Source organism: Ischnura elegans, chromosome 5 (genome assembly GCF_921293095.1).
Source record: "Ischnura elegans chromosome 5, ioIscEleg1.1, whole genome shotgun sequence".
NCBI classification, from domain to species: domain Eukaryota; kingdom Metazoa; phylum Arthropoda; class Insecta; order Odonata; family Coenagrionidae; genus Ischnura; species Ischnura elegans.
The window spans coordinates 54,554,771-54,580,722 of record NC_060250.1 but is presented as its reverse complement, the minus strand read 5'-3'; the positions used below and the strand labels follow the sequence as shown (position 1 = coordinate 54,580,722).

At 40.2% G+C, this 25,952-nt stretch overlaps 1 long non-coding RNA gene across 1 annotated transcript; it reads left to right on the top strand.

Annotated features, from left to right (window-relative positions):
- The first annotated feature begins 574 nt into the window (after positions 1 to 574).
- Positions 575 to 25,610, top strand: LOC124158900. Its single transcript, XR_006864883.1, has 4 exons — positions 575 to 681; positions 3,354 to 3,493; positions 3,580 to 3,672; positions 25,535 to 25,610. It is a non-coding gene; the product is annotated as an uncharacterized LOC124158900 (long non-coding RNA).
- The last annotated feature ends 342 nt before the right edge of the window (positions 25,611 to 25,952 follow it).

Genomic DNA, 25,952 nt, shown 5'->3' with positions numbered 1-25,952 from the left:
GCTACTTCTCACATAAACTTGTTCGAGTTGTTCCAAAGAGGCCCAATAAGTTATTTTTTTCTCCATCCACTTCTATGGAGAGTGATTTATCAACAGTATAATCTGGCCCTAAAGTATGACTAACTCATAACTACATAATGACACCAAACATCCGTCTATTTTGTAAGCCAGTTCTCGTAGGTCCTTAAAGTTATCTTGATAACCAACTAAGAATTTTTCATAGGCCTTTCAGTTTGTATTGAATGTTCGGGGGCCAAACTGCGTTATATTCCTACAAAAATACCATCAGCCGATGCATCAAGTACTTTCATTTTCAATTTTGTGTGTAATTTTGTGTGGTTGTCTTTCAAGGAAGGCGTTTTGAATATGAAGTCCTAGATCGACAAAGTACCGAGCACTCCCAAGCTTCCCCAACCATACTTTCCCCAAAAAGTGGAGGTAAAGATACGAAGCCCGATTGGAGATTACTGAAGGAACTGAAGATAATGTCGATGTCATCACCGCCCGGGGGGGTATCGTAGTGCTACCAGGGTGCGACGTCATCATCATTGTTTATTTATTTTGTAAATAAAAATTGAAGATCTTTCGCGAGAGATTGGAGGGAAATTATTTAGTCCAAAATGAAAATTAACAAGTAATTGGTACCGCACTGCAGTTTGATGGCTTTGGCTGTTTTCAAAGGTTAGTAAGCTTTTTATAATTATACTGATCTAAAGGATAACTTGAGTACGGATTTCCCTAACAGAAAAACATTATGACTCTAATAATCTTTTCGCAGCCTCCCTTATCTTCTTTCTGATAGGTATGTTCGTTTTAACTTCTATTTCGGAACATTTTTACAGGAAAATATTATTTCAGATATACTTACAAACATTGATTTGATTTTGTTGCACTCATATTTACTTTGACTTACGATTCAAATGTATTCCATACTTCGAGTAAAATTTGTATTATACGTCAACAGGAAATGAGAAGTAAATAATCATCTAGTGTACTCAGAAGGATATGAATGCCCAGATTTTGAACACAGTTAATTTTTAAATAGTAAACTCACATAAGCAGCAAATTAGTGTTTTAGAACTGCTGGCTGGACAAGTTAATATTTTATCCTGGTTGCTTATTTTGAGACCTGTTATAAATCTGTTGAGTCATACATAAGTGATATTCGGTTTTAAAGTTTTAAATCATTGGCTTCATAAAAAGAAACTTCATCTCCCAGATTGAGGCATAGGGATTTTCTTCTTTTCCTCCCTCTGGTTAATCATCAATGGTTTTGAATAAATTCATCATGAAATTTTATGAAATCTTTACGAAAAAATTAATATAAACAGTACAGGATACGAATACTTAGGGAAATGTTTTCAAAGAAAATATTTTCATTTTCCGTTAGTTTGTGCCGACTCATTTGCTATTCTGTTTCCAAACCTAAAATATACAGTCGATTTTAAAATGCTCTTCAAAGTATCGTGAGTAGCTCAAGTTACTTCATAGATATAAATCAACGTTTAATAGCTACATTAAATTAATATATAATGCCACGGCCGTCTCGACGAAGTATTTCGTTAGTTGTATCGTTTCAGATGGAGCCACCGCGAAGCTAATAAGGAATGCACGTAAAATTATCGAATAGCCGAATTATCTCCTATTCTCATTGCGTTTATCTTTAAAATTTTACTCAGGTTATATTTGTAGTGGCAAAAATTCAAGTGACCAGGGATCAATTAAGTCGTCAGCATACATTATCTTTTTAAGGGACTTTGGCGAAATCAAGAAGAAAATAAGGCCACTGCAGAAAAACTTTAGGCATCTCAATCACAAACGTTCGCCCAAATTACTCAATTGGAACGACTGACACTAGACGATGAAAGAAGGAAAGGATCATAAGCGATATTGGGAACCAGCAGGCACAAATCAATTGTAATAGGAACTTTTATTGATCACAAACGATCAGTAGTCACGCGGAAAGAGAAACTTTTGGGGCCAAATGTCCTCCAAGGTTTGATGAGGAAGAAATTCTTCGTAGTAGGTCTTGCGCTCCAGGGGTGTTCATTAGCCCTGGGAGCCAATATGTTTCCGACCGCCTCTTGCGTGGATTAGGAGATGGAATTAAGATGGTTAAGTGGGCGGAACGGAGAAATGTACGGGGAAGATCTACTACGACATGGATGCAGAGAAGGGGTGATGAACATGAATTAAGGGAGTATTCAGTGGGCGGGGAAATTTGAGATTCAGGGCCAGTTTTAAAAAATTGGGAAAACTTAAATTAATTGCTAGACGAAAACATTTCTAGACGACCCTGGAGTGTTTATGTAAAGTATTACAATGGTACATCATCTCCTGAGAACTTTGAGAAATGCTCATAAATTCCACATAGAAAAATTATTCGCCTTGACTGGGATTCGAGCTCGGATCCCCCGTGTCTAGGTCGATTCGTTTATCCTGTTAAGCTACAGAGGCATCATTCCCTCTGTGAAAATTTCTGTGGTAAACACAGAAAAAGGGACACTTACAAAATGCTTCTCAGACGTTTCGGTGGGGTGACCCACAACTCTCCAAGAGTGAGACGGAACTTTTGAATATTGATGTCTTCTGCGGAGGTGGGGGTGTGCTGTCACTCAACGCAGATTTTATCGGCTTTACCAAAGTCGCCTCTCGCAGCGCGACGACGACTGAGCGATCCGAATGTCACTGGAAAGTGAGCTTTAATTAGAGCTATTAATTCCCACATGCGGGATGGTGTTATTAATCGAATTCATAACTTTTCAATGCTATTTCTCGCGAGTGCAAACACACCACTGCTAACAATAGTCATAAATGGATCGCACTACGCACATCGCCGCCCTGTGGTAATTTCTGAAAACATATTAAAGAGCGAGTGAATTTGCAGCATAAATCTAGTTTTTATTGGGTGGACTGGAATCTGCCCTTACGATTACTGATTTTCAATGACTTAAGAGAGAAATTTTGAAAAAATCTGTATTGAATTGTGTTCCCTTAGGTCAGTTACACGGTCCATTAACGCGTACGAGTTAATGTCTAAATGCACGAACGCGTGAATGAACACAAAATGCAACGCGTGACCATACAAATTGTACCAACGCATGGACAGAAAATAGAACCTGTTGTAATTTGGTTCATGCATTCGTATATGTTCCGTTATAGTCTGCCAAAATCGTAAATGCATTCACGCATTAACTTGTGCGCGATATTGTACCGTGTGAACAGGCCTTTGGGTGCGACTTCACACAACTGTACCAGCCCCATGGAGATAAATTAATTATTACGTACTTTATCTTCGTAAACTATCTATTGCAGATAAGTTTAAAACTCGATTCCCATTTTACAAATTACAGGTGACAACGAGAGTCCACAATAGTTGGTCGAAAAGGTCCTCCCTCCGATTGGATGAAAACAAAATGGAATATGGATACTAGATTTCAATGTCTTCTGCGGTGACTTGAGCCCTACCTCAAGCAGTGAAAGGAATCATAACGTTCGTATGAGTTCTGTTTGGAAACCTCTGCTCCCATATTATTTCTACCATCGCACTGGCCCTAAAGCCAACTTCTTTCATCATAGGTGATACCGACTGACCTCCGCAATGGACGACTTTCTCACGATCTACAGGCAATATTACATGTGGCCGGCGACTGGAAGGAGACTGGTCAGAGGGTAAGGACCTTCATAGAAAAATTATCTCCTCTGAAATTAGTGGAGAAAGCCTCAATTATGTTTTATCGCAATGGAAGAACATGATACGGCTTTTTCAGTAAGCTTCTTCACAGTGATGAAGAATCTGAGTTTTTCCCAGTGACTGACGGGAATGAAATCTTCTCGGGTTTTAAATCGGGTTAGGGTCTGCATGTTGTAGGCCGACGTTTCGTTGGGAGACTTTACCAACATCTTCAGGGCTGACGCTACCGATGTCAGTATTGGTCCGCTATATACAGGGTGGAGAAAAATTGTGTCACGATATTTTAACCCTGGATAGCTGATGCTCGTAGGAGTCAAAGTTACTTCAGATGTTCAAGCCGAAAACGCTCAATTTTTAGACTATCTACAGAAACTGAGCCAAACGCTCCGATTGGCCACGAGTTTGCTCTGTTGCCGGTTGGTCTGGATGACTCATGACTTCTAAATCTTTGCCTGCCGGAGATCGTGATGTATCCAACGCATCCGGCAACGGGGAAAATTCGCGGTCAAACTATGGTTTGTAACCGTATGGAAACGCATAGCGGAAGGACAAGCTGACATCCTTTCTTTTTTCCAGCTCCTCTTCCTAATTCCTCCCCCCAACGCGGTTTTATCATCCCTTTTCCGCTCATTAGTTGCTCCTTCCAAACCCTATGTCTCCCAAGTACCCCATATAGACATTTCGATGGCTAAGTTCTAACAACACGTACCTATCTCAAAAATAGAAACTTTCCAGGAGCAAAAAAACTATTATTTTTTTTCTAATTGTACGCTAAAATTAAAGACCAAAAATGCATAAAGGAAAAGGAAGCACACATTTGCCAAAGAGAGTTGTTTTCTGCATGAATTTTATTTTTTAATGTCATTACACTTCGTTTAAGTTACCTGTGTGAGACCGGCCAAATTTTGAGATACTTACGTGTTTTTAGAACTTAACCATCGATATATAGTTTCCTTTCCTCGCTCACCATGTGCAGCACTTCATCGTTCCTCTTTCCCTCCTTCCACTTCACCCTCCCAGTTCTTCGCCTTACCCACATCTCGAACGCCTCCTATCTTCTCTCGTTCTCCTTCCCAAGTGTCCATGTTTCCGCTCCATAAAGCGCTACTCTCCAGAGCAGAGTCTTCTCTATCTTTTTCGTTATATTCTTGCATAGCAACCTTTTAATAAGCTCCTTCATGTACATGAACGCCTTCTTTGCGAGCATAATTATCTTCCTGATGTCCTTGGTGCTGTGTCATTTTCTTTCCTCTGGTTTTTCTCGTCCTCCTTCCTCAACGTCTACCGTAAAGCGTTATTATCCAAGTAAGACACTTCATCAGCCTTTATTTGAAGAATAGAGAGGTGAAAAATAAATGGAGCCGTCGACGAACCCGGGAACGTATTTTAACTAGTACTAGAAATACAAAAGGCAATAGGCTTTATCAATTTAAACGAAGGATAAGTACACATAAATGGACATTCCCAGGCATTGATCGACCGATTTTATCATTCAGTGCTGGAGTGAAGGCAATGGAAGTTTTCGGGAATGCCATCAGCAATGTGAGGTTGGTCATTCACTCGGCACATTTACTAATTGAATCACGATATAAGGATCCTGGTTTATATTCACAGCACTAATGAAAAACGGTCACGAAAGTGCGCAGAGAGAATGCGCAGTCTAAAAGTTTCCTTTGACATGAAACAAGACAGTCCTCATGGTATAAGTGACCTAATTTGACAATTCTTTTATTATTTCTTCGAATCAGTCTCTTATTTGATTTGAAATTACATTTATATGAATGGAACGGATTAAACCCGACTTTTGGACACAGATTAAGACTAGCGCTAGGGAGTACCTAATCGTGTAAAGGAAACAGAGTTACAATTGAAGTTTAGATTGAGGGTTATTTCACAAGTTATTGATACATTTTCTGAAATCAAGTACAATAATAGCTGTCTCTCATATATCTGTTATCCACTCATTGTTTTTGTAAGTCAAAGATATTTTCTGTACACTTAAACCGCTTCGTTCGCGAGCTAAAAAATTTATGAGGAAGTTATCCGCAATTAATATACAATGACTTTACTCGACTAGGTCATTTTTGGAAAGTTTTTTAAGGAAAATAACTTTAAGAGCATAGTCTTCCTTTCAAAATTGTAAATTTTACTGGTTAACCGAATTGACGGGATGCAAGAGTAGACACAAAAATTAATAATTGACGCTCTTTTACCAAATTTCTACGTTTTCATAAATTCAGAGAGCTGAGTGTATGAAGTGAGTCGTGCAAGTATTGCGTGCTGGTAACCACTTGAGGATATCATTAATCATAACCCAGAAATTAGGCACTATCACTCGTAACTACAAGATGAAAAAAATTGTATTGTAATTGGACAAAACTCATTGAAACTTTTGAAACGGTACTTATACTATCTACACTCGATCGTACAGAGAGGACGAAGGGAGCTGAAGGCTGTTAAGTATCTAAAAAAGGCCATTCAAGCACCTTCTAAGTGCATCAAGTCTGACAATGACATACCTTGTCATCGAAACATCGGTTCAATTCAAATGTATCATGGTTAAAATGAAAAAAACTTATTAAGTTCAGTAAAAATAGTAAGTAATTTGGAATAGTAAAAAAGGTAACTGTATGGACCAGAACACTTCTCTTAATCAATACTCTGTCGCGATCATAGGATTTTCATATTTGAGTGAAGCTGAAAATTATTGGAAACAGGCAGTTAAGAAGTGTATTATTCTAATAGAGACACAGCGAACATTAACCAACGTCCGGATAGTTTAATTAGAGACGTTTATTATTACAAACTATAAAAAGTGTAGTAATGTGGGTAAGCTTGGGCCTAAACAAACCGTAACAGACGGCAGTCTTTAATTCATCAATAACCGTATGAAGTGTCAACGTTGACGTTATAATGTTACACTCGCCAAAAACATGTAGATATGTGGGAAAATATAAATCAATAAAAACGCATTTCTTGAAATCATGAAAATTTTGGGGCGGCTAAATGGCTCGTAAAATAATCTCTAGGATCCATTGGCGTACTGAGCGAGGGGCAGCTGCCCTTCCCCGCTCCCCCTTAAGATGTCTTTAAGGAAAACATTAGTTTTTTTCAAGCAAATAATTTTCAAAACTAATAAAGAGTTGTTAGAGTTTCCTTAAATGTTGGTTTCAATCACCTTTTCCATGCTTAAATCTTACCGATAACTTACTGAACAACCATGGATTGCCCCCGTCCCCCTAGTTTTGATCCTGGGTACGCCCATGATAAGATCTTGAAATTTTGGTACTCGTTTCAAAGAAAATTTTTCAATTGATTACAAGGGATTTTCGGCAGTTAATCGGCTGAAATTTAAGAAGACTTATTTTTCCTTTCCAAGGTCCTAATCTAGCTTTTAGATGAGGTACGGCGGAGACAGAATGTATGGATGGAGCGAATCCTTAGCGGGGAGGGGATGTTGAAAATGGTGTTAGAGGGTAGAATGTTAGGGAAACGAGGGAGGGGAAGGAAAAGAATAGGTTTTTTAGATAGATTGAAAGGGAGTAGGCCTTACAGTGAATTGAAAAAGGTAGCGCTGGAAGGAAAGGGAGGCTCCCAGATCACTTCTTTAGTACTCCATGGAAACCTACCTTAATCGGTAGAATACTGTAATAATAATAAAAGGTCAATATCCGTGTATTCTAAACGTAGAAAAAAACACGCATTCTCTTGAAATGCCACATGAAACCAAATCCAATATGTAAATATACTATAGGATAAGTCGGGGCCGGAACTAGGTACTTTGTCAGGGAGGCAAAGATCAGTTTACCACTTCCGCTTACACTGATCCGCCCCCACCCTTTGAGTAGCCTGGATAGCTCGGTGGTCTGAGCATCTGTCCGGAAAGCAAAAGGTCCGTCCGTGGTTCGATTCCCGGTCGAGGTGAAATTTTTCCATGTGTTTCCGACTTTCATTCCATCGCCACGCCACGCTGTGCCATCGCCCTGTGTTTATGTATCTGTCTCTTTGTTTCTATTTATAATTATGTTTGTGTGTACATATATAATTGACTTTTTCTCCGAAATCGGCCGCCCGGTGCAAGTGCCCCGTCCTACTGTCGGCGTCAAAATGATGCGCCGCTGTACTTTGCAAATTCATGTCTGGGCTTAAGTGCATGCTGTAGTAATGAATAATACATAATTTCAAAGAAGATATTACCTGCTCTAAAATCGGATTTTTTTGTTTTACCAAAAGTTCAAAAAAATATAGACACGCCGGAGCAATAAATAACTCCGCGCACCGTAACATTAGCCGTTTTGTCAGCTTCATGAACTTCGTAAATCAACTTTGAAAAATGAAAAGTTTTACGTAGTACGTCAACTTTGTAAAGGAAAATTATTCATCTTCCAAAATAAGTTGCAAGCATTAAGTTAAATAAATACAAGATACATTTAATATCAATAAAATGGCTTTGGCGTATTTTTAGAACGCATAATTTGTTTTTAATTAACTAATATGTTTAAACATTATCTAGTAGTTTCGGGCCGCAGGTAAGTGCACCCTTTAAATGACCCTCATGCAGAATGCTGGAGAGAACGGCGTGCGTGTCGTCCGCACGAAGGTAAAAAAAGATGAAAGTGTATATTATAGATGCTTTTTCTCATTAATGGGACACAGAAAATTAATAATTGACGCTATTTTTTTCAGAATTTTTTTACGTTTTCATTAATTACGGAGGGCTGTGTGCATGAATTTAGACATGCAAGTATTGCGAGTTATGAGCCACTGGAGAAGGCAATGAATCATAAACCAGAGCCATGAATTTTAAGACCCCCGAGTCACCTCTGGCCTATTTTCATATGACTCTTGTGACGGTGCATTAGCACCAAAAAATGCACAGCACACGACAGTTGAGAGGTTAGCGGTTATGGAGGAGGATGCCATGTGTAGAGGCCATGAGTCACACCTCCATGACCATCAAGTTCTGCGTTACACAGGCTGAAAAATGACGCCTTAGCGACGAAACGCGTCGTACCCAATAAAAATCTGTGAAAATTTAAAATGTTTGTGCACCTTCATTCAGCATACATTTTCGCCACTTAAAAACCGAATCGATCGATTTGAAAGGATGGTTTCCTATTATTTATTTTGCCTAAATCGAAAGATTATTACCCCTGGAGCGCGTATTTCACGCTTTTAGATTATTAAATGACGATGTTTATTTTTCGCGATTAAATGAAAAGTGGAAAATTTCAAGCGCGCGGAAACGCGACGTCTGAGTATGAATGCTGGGAAAAGCCCATGCGACGTCTGGCTTCTGCTGTGTGAGGCCACCTGGTTGCGAAGCTAGGAACGCCACTACAATGCAGGCTGCTTGCTTCCGAGCATGGCGGTAGCGTAGAGTACCCTACGAGCAGGTAGCGCTTGGCTTAAATAAGGATTATTAATTCCTTATCAAACGAGGGAAACTTTCCGACCATGGGCAATTTTAATAGGTGATTATTAAAAGATGTTTCCCTGAGCTCTGTGCCTCATGCATGCATTGGTAATCTCAGACGATGTAAAACTCTCGACTACTCGCATAGCATCTAGAACCCTATGACGTCACGTGGATTGGAATCGCATGGGCGCCAATCTGGCCTTTTTCAAATGAGGATAAAATTGACCATTAACATTCGTCTAAACTGGGATTCCTAAAACCAATCTCCGCCTCGGACTTTCGACCAGGTTAGGCCCTCCATTTCTGCAGACTATTCTATGGAAAATGTAATGTAATTGAGAAGAGCAACCGCAGGTACATATTTTATATTTCATAGAATGTCAACTTGCGTTGAATTAAAGCTTACCTACGCTGATATTTGAGTCTCAAACCCTATTCCTAAATTATTTGTATTCATTTTAAAATGTCTCCAGAGAGAATCCCAACTACCTCGAAGGTCTTTTTTGAGAGGGGGTGGAATGCTTGCACGAGATGAACGTCGTCTTGAACCGGCCCTGGTAAGGGAGCGTCCATTGACATGTGGCGACTTTGGCGAATTTTGGACCCTCCCCGACCCCCTTAGTGAGATATAGTTCGACTCCCCCCTCTATTCTCGTCTTGGATTGTTCAAAATGCGAATTTTCAGTGTAAATACGGTAATCTATGCTTGATTGGGTTGGATTTATATAAAAATAATTTCTTTTTATTGCTATTATTATAGTAATCTACCGATCAAGGTTGGTTTCTATGGATTTCTAAAGAAGTGATCTGGGATCCTCCCTTTCCTCCCAGCACTGCCTTCTTCATTCACTGTAAGGCCTACTCCCTTTCTATACATCTAAAAATCCTATTCTTTTCCTTCCCCTCCCTCGTTTCCCTTACATTCTACCCTCAAACACCATTTTCAACATTCCCTCCCCGCTAAGTACTCCTCCCATCCATACCTTCTGTCTCCTCCGTATCTCATCTAAAAGCTGCCTCTCCTCGCCAACCATATCCATCACTTCGTCGTTCCTTTCCCTCTCCGTCCATTTCACCTTCTCCATTCTTCTCCATACCCACATCTCGAATGCCTTCTCTTCGATCTTCCCTCGTCTCATTTCCTCAGTGTCCACGTTTCCGCACGGTAGAGAGCTGCAATCCAGATCAAACTCTCCACTAACCTTTCCTTTAAAGTCTTTCATTACGAGCCTCTCAGAAGATCCGTCCTGTTCATGAACGCCTCCTTTGCCAGTGCAATTCGCTTCCTGGTGTCCTTGCTACTGTGTCCGTTACAATTTCTTCAATTAATTTTATTGAAGATTAGTTAATGCAAGTATATAAGATTACTAAGATCGCAATTGCTGTTTCTTGCGAAAAAAAATTATGTGACACTTGCCAGAACCCCCTCCCTCAAGTGAGCCTGGGTGAGAATTGGCTTGACCCCTCACCCCCTGAGCACCTCACGTGATTAATGAATGCACCCTTATCGCTAAAACCAACCAATTATTTGAGGGTTTCTTCTTTTCTCGGTCGGACCTGCTTGAAGGCCAAGACCTCCACCGGACCCGGCGTCCTCTCGCGCAGCCATGGAGACGTGGGAGAAGGCGGAGGGCGTTTGCTCGGCGGCTTGGACGGGCGACCACGAGGCTGAGGTGGGCTCGGAGTGGCTGCGGCAGGCGGAGGAGCTGAGCCGGTATCCGAGGCGCAAGGACTGCGAAGGGGCCTGCACCTCCCGAGAGAGGGAACGCATTGCCGACGCCAAACTGATGGCGCTCATGATCCAGGCCAGTCAAATAATACACAGTAAGGGGCGGTCTGGCCAGGTCGGCCGGTCGATAACCGCCGAGGGCCCCGAGCTTAGGGGGGCACCGACAACGCTCGCGTCTATCGTGAAGCAAATATGAAAGGAGCGAGAAAAGGCTCAGATTAGTTGCACCAAAGTTTTTTTTTTTGAAAGTATAAAATTTTGCGTTGTGATTAGTTGCTTTGTTTACAACATACTCAGTAGAAAAAGATGATATAAAAAATAATGGTATCACAGGATGCAAAAAACCCGATGCTTTTTTGAAAGATTTATTCGAAAAGATTATTTTAGAGGATTTTAAGATTTCGGAGCAGTTTCAAGGAAAATATTCACTAAATAGATAATAGAACCATCAAGGGCGTATCCAGGATCAAAAGTATGAGGGGGGGGGGGCAAGCCATGGTTGTTCGAGTTGAAGGTAAGATTTAAGCATGGAAAAGATGAATGAAATCAACATTTTAAGGAAACTGTAACAGCTATTTATAAATACACCAAAGGATGAAGTTCGCCATGAAAAAATATTTGACTTAGCCGGGATTCGAACCCGGATCTCCCGATTGCCGGTCAGGTCAAATATTTTTTCATGGCGAACTTCATCCTTTGGTGTATTTAACTTTGCACCCGTGCGCGTGACTGCGTACAAAGTCACTTGTTCCTTCAGTGCTTTGAAAATAGTCAGCTCTTTATAAGTTTTAAAAATTAGTTGCTTAAGAAAATATTATTTTCCTTAAAGACATTGGGATTTTTGCTTCTAGAGGGGGGACCCTGCCCCCTCCAGCCCCTCGCTAGGTACGCCCATGAGAACCATGAGGCATATTTAATTGTATAAAATGTGAAATTCTCACTATTTATAATATTTTTTCTTTGAAATTGCTATTTTTTATTAATTTTTATCTGGTTTTTAAGATCTAGAATAGCGTTAAAATGCATTTCCAGGCGTGCAATTTCCTAAAATTTTCCGGTGGGTGGAGAAGGGGGCGCGATTCCAAAGCTGCGGGGGGGGGGGTCATGAGCCCTAGCCGAGGGCCCCAATCACCCCAGACCGCCCCTGTACACAGTAAAACCCACTCCCACGTAAGTAGTTATGCCTCGTTCAGATTACGATTGTTTCGGCAATCGTTGGAACTATCGAGCATTCACACATCGATGGTTAAAACCTGTGCTGCCCTCTAGTGCTCACATCTAAAGTGAACGAAAAATTGACGGTTAGCAAAGCTGTTGAGGTATGCAGGGCCAAGATATTACTGTGTTCAACGTGTACTTAACGAATAATTTTTCTTCCGCCCATATTCTTCCTTTTTTGGACAAATCCATGAAAGAAATAGAGCGAAGGGAGCTTTACGATCTTTTCGTCTTTCTCTTGTCGCTTCCTCTTCCGGTCACGCAGCGCCTAACCATCGTAAACATAGAGGTGGTGACGATCGAATTCGAATTATGTCCGCAGAAGAAACGACGGTTGCATAGCAACATGTTAAATCGATCTTTCATTTCCGCGTCAAGATTCAGAAAGTTGAAATAATGCAATTTTCGAATTGCCAACCATTGTTTTCCGAGTAACATTGATTGTGAGTCAAATATGTTTGACTGAACACCTCATTATCCGTTGTTAATTATCTTCCTGCGGGTCACATCGGCTCTAATCCAGCATAAATTAATTCCTTGGGCATGTATTACTATTTAAGTTCATCGCAACTTTCGCTGAAAATGCCCAGAGTCGTTATTTTATGAGTAAAGAGCAAAAATTGGTCGTGGCCTCGTAAGACTAGCGAGGCCCGGTAACATGGTTCAATGCGCAATTTGGCCACGCCCCCTGGCTTCACTCCCCGCCGTTACAGAGTATAGCTCGCGCCCACTCCAGTAACCTCTATGGTCTTAAAGTGGCAACGTTCGGAACTACGTGAACTATTGTCAGGACATGCATTCACACTGCTAGTTCGGCCAACTATCGTTAGGACGATCGATCGGACAATCGTAATCTGAACGAGGCATGATGGAAAAATGTCGGTCGAAATCGAAATGTAATCGAAATGAAAAGGTCTACTCTCGAACAAAAATCGAAAATTATACCGAAAAAATCGAACAATCGAAAATATCCAGGCCAGTCATTAATACACACAAGGGAACCATAAGAAGGAGGACCAATTCCAATCATTGAAGGTTGATTTCTGTTGCCACTTCGGTTGCATTTTAATCGGCTTTCAAAAATGTTCGCAGAGCGGTGATGGGTTCAATGCGATCCACTTGTTTAAAAAAAATAGTATTATGTTTGTAATTGCGAGGAATAGCATTGGAAAGTTATGAATTTGATAGATCACAGAATCATGTACATAAATTTCGGTTAACAACCCTAATAGACGTTATTTCCTCGTGGGATTCGGATCACTTTGTGCGTCAGCGACGCGAGTGGTGACTTTGGTAAACCCATTCTAATGCGCGGTGTGTGACAACACACTTAGAGGCCGTCATTAGGATCCTCTTCTGTAATATTCATGAATATACAGTACAACCCGCCTCACGAAAGTAGTGATAGAGAACTGTCGCTCGAAATCGATTTCTCGATCAATCGATTTTTAATCGAAATGAAAAGCTCGTCTTTTGAACCAAAATCGATATTTTAACCAAGAGATCGATTAACCAAAAAATAAATGGATCTTAATAAGAAAACAGTACCAAAGCACGCTCATTATTCATTCTAAAATCACTCAAAAAACACATTGGAGAAGTAGAAAAGGATCTACTTATAATACATTCTTGAATTATTATTAGTAAAAACTTGCAAATGCTACTGGAACATTAAACTTTTGGAATCACCGCTTGGGGCAATTAGGATTCCCAAAAATTTTAAGAAAGATCACCTAATTGAGATGCTTTATTGATGGTCGAGGGCGTACTATTCCAATATCACCATCATTTTCGGCCAGCATTTTTCGATTTCAGCCCACTATGCGACGCATAATAGCGACTAAATTTTGCAGAAACAAAACTTTAAAGTCACGCCTCTCGAAAGAGATCACAAGCGCTCCAGTAATACATCAACGACAAAATGGCGCCCAGTTTAAAAAAGGAAGTTCTGTTTCCGCACCCTTTATTTAAGAGGATGTCTGTTTGTCTGTCCGCTATGGGTTTTCATAAGGCTGCACGGATTGAAACTGAGGAAAAACGAGTGTTACAAACGAGTTGTACAAACTGGGTTATCGCAAGATTTGTGCTTGCTGGGTCCCCCCGGATGCTGACTGACGGACTCATGGAGCAACGTCTTGACACTGCTCGCAAATTTCTTCAACAACTTTTTAAATGGGGGCCACAAGGAGAAGTTGTTGGTCTCTAATGTCACCCGAGATGAAGCGTGGGTATTTCATTGTATCCTCGAAACAAAACTCTTAGGTGGCAAACGCTTCAAGAGCGACGATGAAGTCCGAGAAGAGGTCACACACTTCCTCAACGGGTTGGCGGGAGACTTCTTCAAGTTAGGGATAAAAAAGCTGGAGCACTGTCTTTAAAAGTGTGTCGAAAAAATGGAGACTACGTTGAAAAATAGGCAAAAGTGTAAGCTTTTCAACGATGTGAAAATCAATATCAATAAAAACAGTTTTGTATTTGTAAAAAATATGGGAACCTTACTTTTGGTACAACCCTCGTAGGTGCATCTCATGCTCGCGAACCCCGTAGTGCTACTTTGGATGGCGTGCGACGCGTCCTTTGGATCGTTTTCACATTACCGAACCCCGGAAGTGCGCTCAGCCACGACCACCGAGAGAGAGTATGTCCTCACTGTCAATCCGTGCAGCCCTATGGAAACGTATAGCGGACAGGCATCTCTTTAATAAAAGGTGCGGCAACAGAACTTCCTTTTTTAAACTGGGCGCCATTCTCTCGGAGGTCATGGCTCAGCGCCACCTAGCAACCATTCCCCACCCTTTGCTTACTTTTCCATCTTCCGACAACATCCTCATTCACTTAGCCATGTTTGTACATCTTTGTGCGACAAGGGCGTACCAAGGATCATAACTAGGGGGGGCAAGCCATGATCTAGGGGGGGGGGCAAGCAATGGTCTAGGGGGAGGCAAGCCATGGCCTATGTTTGTTTTTAACGAATCGCGCCATTATTCTGAGAATGAAGAGAACGAAAGCTTTTGATTGAATGTACTTCTTCGTGGAATAAGCACCTCTGAGTTTAGCAAGAACATTACTGAGAGTGAAAGGAGGTTACTGACAGCATCAAAGAGTGGGTGTAACGAACTGGAGACTCACGGCCTATACAATACTGTATTGCAAAATCTCACCGATAGTTTTATACTCCCCCTCATTTCGGGCCCAGCTATCCCATCATCAATTAAATTTACCGCCACTTTGATTAGTTATCTCAGCAATTCCTTGCAATAACCTCACTGGATCAACAGAAAAACAATCAAGGGCGTACCCAGGATCAAATGATAGCCATGGCTATTCAAGTAGTAGGTAACATTTAAGCATGGAAAAGATTAATGAAATCAACATTTTAAGGAAACTGTAAAAGCTCTTTATTAGTTTTTTTAAATTATTTGCTTGAAAAATATTATTTTCCTTAAAGACATTTGCGATTTTGGGGCAGGAGGGGGTAGCTGGCCCCTCCTGCCCCTCGCTGGGTACGCCCATGAAAACAATCCTTTATTTGGTTAGTTACTGCAGAGTTATTTCAAATTCGATTATGATTTGCGTGTTGCCTAACCAATATAAAAATAGGGGAAAGGTCGTTTGATACCCCTGCTCTTAGATAACAAGCGGTATTAATCGGCCTATATTTTGAGGAGGAGTCTTCTAGGTTGCCTTATAGACTTGGCGTGCCATTAGTGCTGAGAATGACCATCCAAAGAACTTTGTCATGTGGAACTCTGTATTGAAGTTGATGACTATGTTGTGAATTCACTTTGTGGAAGTTATGCATAGTAATAACAAAAGGCACAGTGTACTTTCTACATTGCTTTTAATACTCGGCAAACCTGTTTCAACTTACTCTACGTCATTATCAAGCACAATTTCTATGCAAACTTCACTGCACAATGAAACCCCAAATATTGACGCTTTACAGTCAGAAATCACCGAAACTATAACATAATCGTCTCTTTACCGAACAATATGGACTCACTGGTCGATGGAAATAACTTATGATTTTGCTGCAATTGCGTATTTTATTTCGAGGCAAGAGCTTTGATGAAAGACATAGAACGCGGCTGGGAAAAACCGCATCTTTAGCATGGATTCAGATTGGCAACTTTTTCTGGGCATCGTGATTCGCCCCAAGGAAGAAGTGACAAAACGACGCACCACAAAGCCCACTGCACTAAAGCAACCGAGAACGGACCAAGCAGCCTCCTAAAAATATCCGCAAGCGGCAGCATGTACACATTATTATCAAAGGTTAAACAAACATACACACTGCAATCAGAGCTTATCTGGCTAAACTAAATGCCAGACTTGTGGGATTAAATCTGAAGATAATACATGTAGAGTATGGAAACCGGTTGGCAAAATGAAACTAAAAGGAAAATTATCAGGTTTTATCGTTCAGCGTATCAAGATTCCAGAATCGATTCTCCTTCCTTCGTTTTTTTTAACCCTATACCACTCTTCTAACTTACTTACTTACTGTGACCACTCAAATCTAAGCAGATTGTTGACCTAGCCAATAAGTAGCCTCCAGATTCCTCTGTCCTCCGCCATGTCAACCTCTCCCCCAAGTATTCTAATGCCTTCGACCACTTGGTCATTCCATCTTAGTCTTGGTCTTCCCCGAGGCCGCCTTTCTTCTGGATGACCTCTCCTTACACTTCTTAAAGCCGTTTTACACGGGGTACGTACTTGCAAAATCTGAAGTGTGTACGAAGGCGCAGTCAAAATGGCATCGTGTAAAACGGTGAATTGCTAAAACACATGCGAGAATGCTTGGGCGTGAGGATAGCCCCTGTTCTAATTAATGCAGTTCTAACCTGCGCAATTCCGTGCCCCGTGTAAAACAGCCTTTATCATTGCATGTATTGCATTGCATCTCCTCCTTCCCATGACCAAGTCACTTAATTCTCCTGCTTCTTATCACAGCCACAATATCTGGTCATCTTTACAGCATGGACGTACCCAGTGGGGGGGAAGGAGGGAGCAGCTGCTCTCCCTGAGCGAAAATAAACTTAGCTCGATACGAATGCTTTTGAACAAATTTTCTTTTAAAGAAAAATGATATCAGCAGAAGGCATGGAACTAAAATAATAATCATTATTGTTTTCAAGCACATGACTTTATAAACTAATAATGCGTTGTTATAAATTTCTTAAAATTTTGTTCTTATGTCGCTCTTAAACCTTTTCTTTGCTAAAATATTACAACTTGAACGACCAAGGCTTGCCCTCCCCCTAGTTTTGTTCCTAGGTACACCCATGCTGCACTGGTTTCTGAGCTCTCTGTTTTTCAGTATTCTTCATTATCCTTACTCAAATATTAGCCCAATTTTCCCTCCCAATTCCCTCTTACTTCTTCTGGGTATGTGTTTTTAGTGTCGATACCTCCGCCCCATACAAGAGAACTGGTTGTATTATGACCGTGTATATTAAATTTTTTTCATTTCTTGACAAGAGTTACCACTCCTCCAAGAGATGATAATATGTAACGAATAGAATCCAAATTATACTAATAATTACTGCACGTTGTTTTCATTTTCCCGATTATATATCTGCGTCTTTACCACAAAACTTACAAAAAATTTCCGGTGGCCGCGTTACGAACATTATTTTTTGATCATAAGGTCTTACCTCATCATACCTGCCCTCTTTCACGAAAGAAGGTCCATTGCGAGACTTAAAGCATTAAGTTGTCATCATAAAAAAGTTAACCAAAAAATAATGAGAGAAACGATAATTTTACTTCATAAATACTACGAATAGTTCAACGCTTTCCAAATTTTGTCGACCATTTCAGATTCTTAGCATGTAATTTACTCATTTCCGTAGATGAATTAGCCAGCAACACAATTCGTGGACAATCTTCAAATACGATACGCTTCAAAATAGAGGGCACAGTTACCTCGTAGGCATGGATATGCAATTCAGCATACATTATCAGGTTTGATTCGAATACGAAAAAAATATATTTACATTACTAATCGAAAAATGGCACAAGGGCGCCATGAGATTTTTCAGTTTCAGAAATAGCGCATTCAATTTTAAACTAAACCACAAAAAAAGCCATTGATAATTTAGTATGCTCAATCTTGTTGTTAAACACGCAATTAGAAGACTTAAACTCTACATAGAGCGACGGAATGTTTGATTTTATGGAGCAATTAATCAAAGTAATTCACCGAGGATAATTTTTAATTCGACGGTTTCCCCAATAATCAACAGCGATGGAGAGAGTGCTCGAGGCAATTCTGTGAGCGTGATGTTGATGGCCAGTCTTGAAAATGATTGCGTGATGAGTGGCGGTGGAAAGCTCTCGAAAACATTTAAAAAATACGGAAGAAAAAAGCTGCTGTCTTCGTCAGTGGCGCAGCGAGAGGGGGTGTGGGGGATGAAACCCCCCCAGAGCTCAGAGAAATTCTTAAGTTTAATCCATTTTACTTAATTGGATTGACATTACTAATAGAATAGTACAAGGATCAATAAAATATCCCTCAGAAAGCCGTAAAACTCACCATTTTGAACCATTTATCTTTAAACTTCCGCAATTTATTAATCTCGCAACTACCGCTTATCCTGGTGGGTATGCCATACCTCCACACACACCGGTATTAGTTGCACCTAAACCCCCCCAGCCTTGATTCCTAGTTGCGCCCCTGGTCTTCGTTACATCATAACAGTAGGTATTTCTCTCCAAGTATCAAGCTCTATTGAGGCATAAAATTTCTTATTCGAGGACTTGGCGGTGATATCTAGCAACCCATACAAAACATATACTTTGTCGTTACCAGTGTTGGTAAAAATACTGAGAAAAAGTAACTGGGCTCAATTACAGTTACTTCGCATAAAAAGTAATCAACTACGAGAACAGATTACAGATTTTAAAAAGTAATTACATCTTTAATTACATTAATCAGTAAAATTACAGCTACATTTCCAATTACTTCTTGTAATACCGTCCATTCTAGAGACCACCTGGGAACTGTTGAATGGTGCCGTAAAATGCATAACGTGAATTGAGGCATATAAATTGCTAATTGCAATTTCACTTGCGATACATACAATTACGATTGCTGTAACAACACAAGCGGAGTCATATTAATTAATCCATTATAAGTAAGCTTAAACATAAGGATGGTTGAACCTAAACAAGCAAATTATGGTACTCGGGAATTCGAAGTTATCAGCTGGCCTCGGTAAACCTGTCAAATTGGTAAAATAATCATCGATTGCGAGCGAAGAACGATAACAAAGAGAGTAACTATTTCTCTTTCACCGCAAGGAGTAGCGTGTAGCGTTGATAGTGCGAGAGCGAGCTCCCCGAACGCACCCCAACACTGATCGTTACAAGTTTCGTTGGATACACATATACTTAAAATCCCTGGTGGAGCTTTCGATTCTCAAACGTAATTTCAGGAAAGTATAGCACGCAAAGCTTAATTTTTTTCATCTCCAGTCTGCATGATTTTCAAATAATGATACATATTTAGGCATTTTTAAGACAGTTACATTTTAACCCAATTATTCCAATACAGTACAATTCCACCAAGTAATAATTTGATATGTACATTTCCCATGCTATTAAAGGACTGCTAAAGCCGTAGTTACTTATTTTCTCGTTGAATGGATATTGCATTTTGTAAAATTTCATTCTGGGGCAATTCATGATGTAAAGTCGAAGTGTTGGGCATAATAGCTCTGAAAAGTATTGTTAAGAGACTGTGACCACTCTGAGTGGACTACTGAATGGCAATATAATTCACGTATTCATATCCTCCGTTTCACGGTGGAATTTCCTCCTCGCAGGTGATGACGGATGAGGTGAGAAGTAGAGATGGGTAAAAAAGAACCGAACTGCCAAAACGAACTGTTCACTGTTATGAACTGGTTATAAAATGAACAGTTCCCTAAAACACCCAGTTCACTGTTCATGACTGCACTGCACTCGTGCGGCGTATTCGGTACACCAGGTATGCGAGGTATTTTGAACTGCAGCTTACTCCATCAAGTGCGTGAGGTATTTTTAACAGCAGATTAATCTATCAAGTGCGTGCTGGCTACAACAGATGGTGGGTAAGATGTAGACCATCCAAGGCCAATAGACGACCGAGCCCCTCCTTTCTCGCCTCCGTCCACGAAAAAGAACAGGATAGTTGCTGAACGGTTCGAATGGGTGTTCAAAATATTAGGTTCGTTATAGCCGTTCTTTTTCTCAGGGTATTCATCTTGCGGAGACCGTTCTTTTCCCAACGGCGTTCTTATTGCGGAGGGTATTCTTTTCTTGGAGGGGGTTCTTTTTCGGATGGCGTTCTTTTTCGGAGGGTATTCATTCTACGGAGGGCGTTCTTTTTTTGGAGCGCGTTCGTTTCCTCTGACTGATCATTTGGGGTCTCGCGTTCATTTTGACTTCTTGTTCATTTGAACACTTGCATTCGATGAACAGGATGCGATAGTTCTGGTTTGCGGTCAATTTACGGGTCGGTTATCTGTTCGTAATTTGTGCTATGTTTCAAATTTAATTTAAACATTAGGTTAAAACTTTATTTTGATTAGTTATATTAATGCAAAAATCTATTTCAGCAAACGGAAAAGTTAAACATAAATTGTTTGACTATGTTATATCCATTTAATATTTTGCTATTAAATTACTCGTAATAGAATCAACCTTTAATTGGGTTAATCTGTATTTTTCCCTGCGTTGCAACGCGTTGCTTTTAGAGGTCTGAACTGATGATTTTTGGAAACTAAAATTTGGCTTCAACTTTCCTCAAATTACTTGTTTGTAGTGTAATTAGACATTGAAGGGGATGGACTTCATACTCTTCCGGAGGGAGTCTAAGGAGGCATATATGCATCATTTTCGAAGGAATGAAAAAAATATGTTTTCTTCGGCGATTTCATTTGATGACAAAGTTTTTTCACGTCGCGATATTTTATGAACTATATTGTGACCACTTAGTTTCATTGCACATAAATACACCTAAAAGCGGCTAAATACGCTAATAATATCAGGCGTTGGGTTGATAAATATTAATTCTGGCTTAATCTACCAGTGGACAGCAGATATTGTCCTGCACACGGATAACCAAGTAATGGCCCGGGACAAAATTTACTTCAAATTACTATGACAAGCTGCACAAACCATATGATATCACACTAAGCTTTCATTTGCTCTAAACATCCGAAAAAGAGTATTTGATACTTTAATGACCGTGTCTGTTCGCCATGAGCAGATATTTTGAACTGTTATTTTTACTGAACGGGTTCAAAGTGAACGGTTCATAAAAAAAAACATTTTAACCCACCTCTATTGAGAAGTCACGAAGCATCAATCACGAAGGAAATCAATTTCCTCTCGTGAATCACGAGAACTTTCATCTACCGCTGAATCCGGAGAATCCGTTTGTGTGTGTGTCGTTCTAACAGGCAACAAACCTTCTCTTTTCTCTTTTTGAAAGAAAAAACTCAATTATATTTGTCATTAAGCCAAGCGTCAATCAATGTCTCAACAACATCAAGACAACATTGTCGGCGTTAAAATATGACATCCTTGCCATATCCATGTTAATCCAATTAACCTTGCATGGATATCTGTCAACTATCCATAGGACCCGCCAAAAAACATTCCAGCGATGTCAAACAGTGGATATTGAGGTCTATTTTGCAACCAGAGGCGGTCTGGGTTGATTGGGGGGCCTCGGCTGGGGCTCATGATGGGCCCCCCCTCACCGGAGGATTCGCGCCCCTTCTCCACCCACCGGAAAATTTAAGGAAATTGCATGCCCGGTAATGGATTTTGACGATATTCTAGCTCTTAAAAATCAGATAAAAGTTAATAAAAAATAGTAATTTCATAAGAAAAATATTATAAAAAGTGAGAATTTGACATCTTGTACAATAAATAAGACTTATAGTTCTCATGGGCGTACCCAGCGAGGGGCAGGAGGGGGCAGCTGCCCCCTCCTAGAAGCAAAAATTGCAAATATCTTCAAGGAAAATAATATTTTTTAAGCAAATAATTTTTAAAACTTATAAAGAGCTGTTGCAGTTTCCTCAAAATGTTGATTTCATTCAACTTTTCCATGCGCAAATCTTACCTTCAACTTGAACAACCATGGCTCCCACCCCCATAGTTTTGATCCTGGGTACGCCCTTGATGGTTCTATTATATATTTAGAAAATATTTTCCTTGAAGCTGCGCCGAAATCTTAAAATCCTCGAAAACAATCTTTTCGAATGAACCTTTCAAAAAAGCATCGGTTTTTTTAAATCCTCCGATACCTTTATTTTTTATATCATCTTTTTATGTTGAGTATGTTTTAAATAAAGCAACTAATGGCGACGTAGAATTTTATAATTAAAAAAAAACTTTGGTTCATTTAATCAGTCTTTTTTTCACACCTTTTATGTGTGGTTCACAATAGACGCGGGCGTTGTGGCGGGGAGCCCTAAGCTCGGGGCCCTCGGCGATTGCCGACCGGCTGACCTGGCCAGACAACACCCCTTAATGCAACATCTCTTAGATATCTTCACAACATCTAATGAGTAGATAATGAGTGTGCTTATTATAGTTTTTGCTAATCCCCAGGCATACAAAAATACATACTTGCCCTTCAATTCTCTTCAGAACACATGCTACCCATCAGTGGCGTAACTAGGAATATGTTTGGGGGAGATGAGGGGCGTAGGAGGTGACTCCTTACTCCCCTCCCCTCCCCCCCGAGCAATTCCCCCCCGGGGTCCGAGAAAATTTATGAAAAACGTTTAAAGATATTGTTTTGACACATAATAACTGCATCTGCTTTAAGTTAAATTTTAAGTGACTAAATGATGTAAAATGTATTTCCAGGCAAGTCATTTTTCAGAAATTTTCCCAGAAATTGTATCGCTTGGGGGCGAGTGGGTTCGCCACCTCTGCCCCCCCCCCCCTTCAAAGCATAGTCCTAGTTACGCCACTGGATAGGAGTTTTACATCTTCTCAGATTACCAATGCATGCATGACGCACAGAGTTCAGGGAAACATCTCTTAATAATCACCTATTAAAATTGCTTAAGGTCGGAAAGCTTCCTTCGTTTGATAGGGTATTAATAATCCTCAATTAAGCCAAGCGCTACCTGCTAGCTGGTTACTCTGCTACCTGCTAGCAGCCTGCATCGTAGCGGTGCTCATAGCCTTGCACCAAGATGCCCTCACACGGCGGCAGCGGGAACCAGAAATACGTCACACAGACTTTTCTTAGCATTCATACAGACGTCGCGTTTTCGCACGCTTGAAAATTTTCAGTTTTCATTCAATTGCGAAAAATAGATATCGTCATTTTAAAACCTAAAAGCGTGTAATGCGTACTCCAGGAATAATAATCTTTCGATTTAGGCAATAAAAAATAATAGGAAACCACCCTATTCTCGTAATTTTTTTCCCGAACATTCCATGCGGATGACGAAGACTCGTCATTTGGTCGCGTCAACTAAAACAGTTTTAAAGCATAGTATATGCATTTGGTAGCAAGTTTTCAGTCATTGTTTGCAACTCATTATGAACGGAAGTATCGCAATGTTTGATTACTTAAATTTGCATTTTAAACATCAGCTTTTTAAGCATGTTTAAACCAAAGGCAGTTTCCCCACATTTGCACATATTCTCAATCTCAGAACCACTACTCAATTACATCGTTCTTCTATATTTAAGTACCCCGGTACGCACCGAATATCACGGATACTACAACTTGGATATCTACTTGACGTTATTTCACAACTAAGTCGTGGATGTTACAAATACGGTATCTATGTAACGTTGTAAAAATATCCATCGTGTAATAACAACGTGCTTGAATATATCAACCTCAATTAGATACCCGATGGATATCATCCGCTGCTTGAGAAATGCACATTTTTAAATGTATATTTAAGGTTAAAGTAAGTTTACGTTGAGCATACCGTGAATCTTCCATACTTTCCCTCTAGGTCGGATTCAGCATCAAATCATGGGATGGGGGCCATTACCTTTGTCCGGGGAGTATGGAATATCCCTCGGGGAGATAGGGGCTTTATTACAGTAGGGAGCACTACGCTCTACTATGAATACAACTCAAACTTCTCTCACGTTTCGGACTTGTTGCCCTGCATTTGCATATACACTCCATTTACTTTTTTAAAGGACACAGAAACTATTAAATTAATAAAATAAACAATTTTTGCTGAAATCTTGGGGGGTCATGACCCTTGTAATCCACCATTAAATCCGCTCCTGCATGCTTCCCATCCTCATATTGAGCTTCGCTATTCAATTCTCAGTAAGCCCTATTCCCTTTCATTTTCACTTTCCCACATAGCCATTCTGTACATTCAGGCACTTATCCCACCCCTTTACATGTCCTTGAAAGCCAACAGCAAAGAAGTCATTTGGCTGCTGTCGCCCCCCCCCCTTACGGGCCCGCCCGTATTGCCAAACATTACAGAACCACAATTATAACTTTTTAATATCATAAAATGGCATTGTCTTGTATATGTGTGTAATAAATTTAACTAAAACTTTCTAAATCTCTGCATGTGACTTAATTATTTTTTGTTAGGATAAAAGTAAAGGTAACTCCAGATATCTTTTGCGACCCTCCCCTTCTAGTTTTTTTCTGTATCCGCTACTGCTGGGGACAAATCAGGACTGTACGCCGGATGGATCTGCTGGCAGAAGATACGTGCGTAATTTCAAGCGGTAGAAGGCACACACACGTTTGCGATTTATTTATTTACTCACCCTCGAAGTTATGCAGTTGAATTGTCAAAAAACTGGACTATGCTTCCAGGGTTTCCACTGCATAAGTAAATAATAGATAATTAATAAATGAACATTCACTGCTTGGGCGCGGGATTTTTTCGTGGAGTCACCAGATGGATTGGAGTTAAATTTAATGGATTAACAAACGAAACGGATTTAGGAGTAAATACGCAACAGAATCAGGTTTTTATTTCAAGGCGATGACATTGTACGGGAAAAGCTAACAAAAATGTCCCCAAAGCATGAATATTCAGAAGATTTGCCCTCCTATATGAGGCTCACCGCAATGTCCGCGCCTGAGGTGCGTTTCAGAAGCTGTACCGACGAGTCCAAAACTCACCCTTACCAGCCAGTTAACTAGAGAAAGATAAATTGTCGCATTTTTATCGTTACCGGTGTAAAGTCATGTTTGTGTGAAGGAGAAACTTAAATGTAATAATTCTTTACATAGTTCAGAAACAATGGAATAAAATAAAAATTTTAAGTTGGTGTAATGATATTAATTAATTTGTGCATGCTTGTACTTGTACACTGTGCGGAGGTATTTGGACACCTTTCTGCCGCAACATGGTTTTAGCGCAAGGGAAAGTCTAGGTATGATAGCATCTACAACCTAAAAGTGACGACTCGTAATTGATGCTAATGAATGGCGATTCAATTCTCTTTTTTACTGCAGAGGAAACAACGCGAAGATAAGAATAAGGTACCAATTAGGAGGAGGCCGTCGGAGACTACCATCTACCGGAGTGATTACATAGCACCAGGCAAGTAATTGGCAGTATATTAACGTTTTCTTGACTTATAACGGCAAACCCTATCCCACACATGGTTCATATCCAAGAAACTGAAACTATTACTTAAAGGCATGGCATTTTGGATGGAAAATGAGACTAACTTCGCAACTATTGGCATCTTTCCCGCCTTGCTGCGAGGCTGAATCAGGAGGCATAATTCCTCAGACAGATTTTGGTAATTTGAATTGCTTCTTGCTGGGAGTCGTAGACTCACACTCAATCCTCTTAGTCATTATAACTTCCTTAAAATATTCGTTGCTTAGATACTTTGCAGATATCGTATTTCCTAATATTTTTATT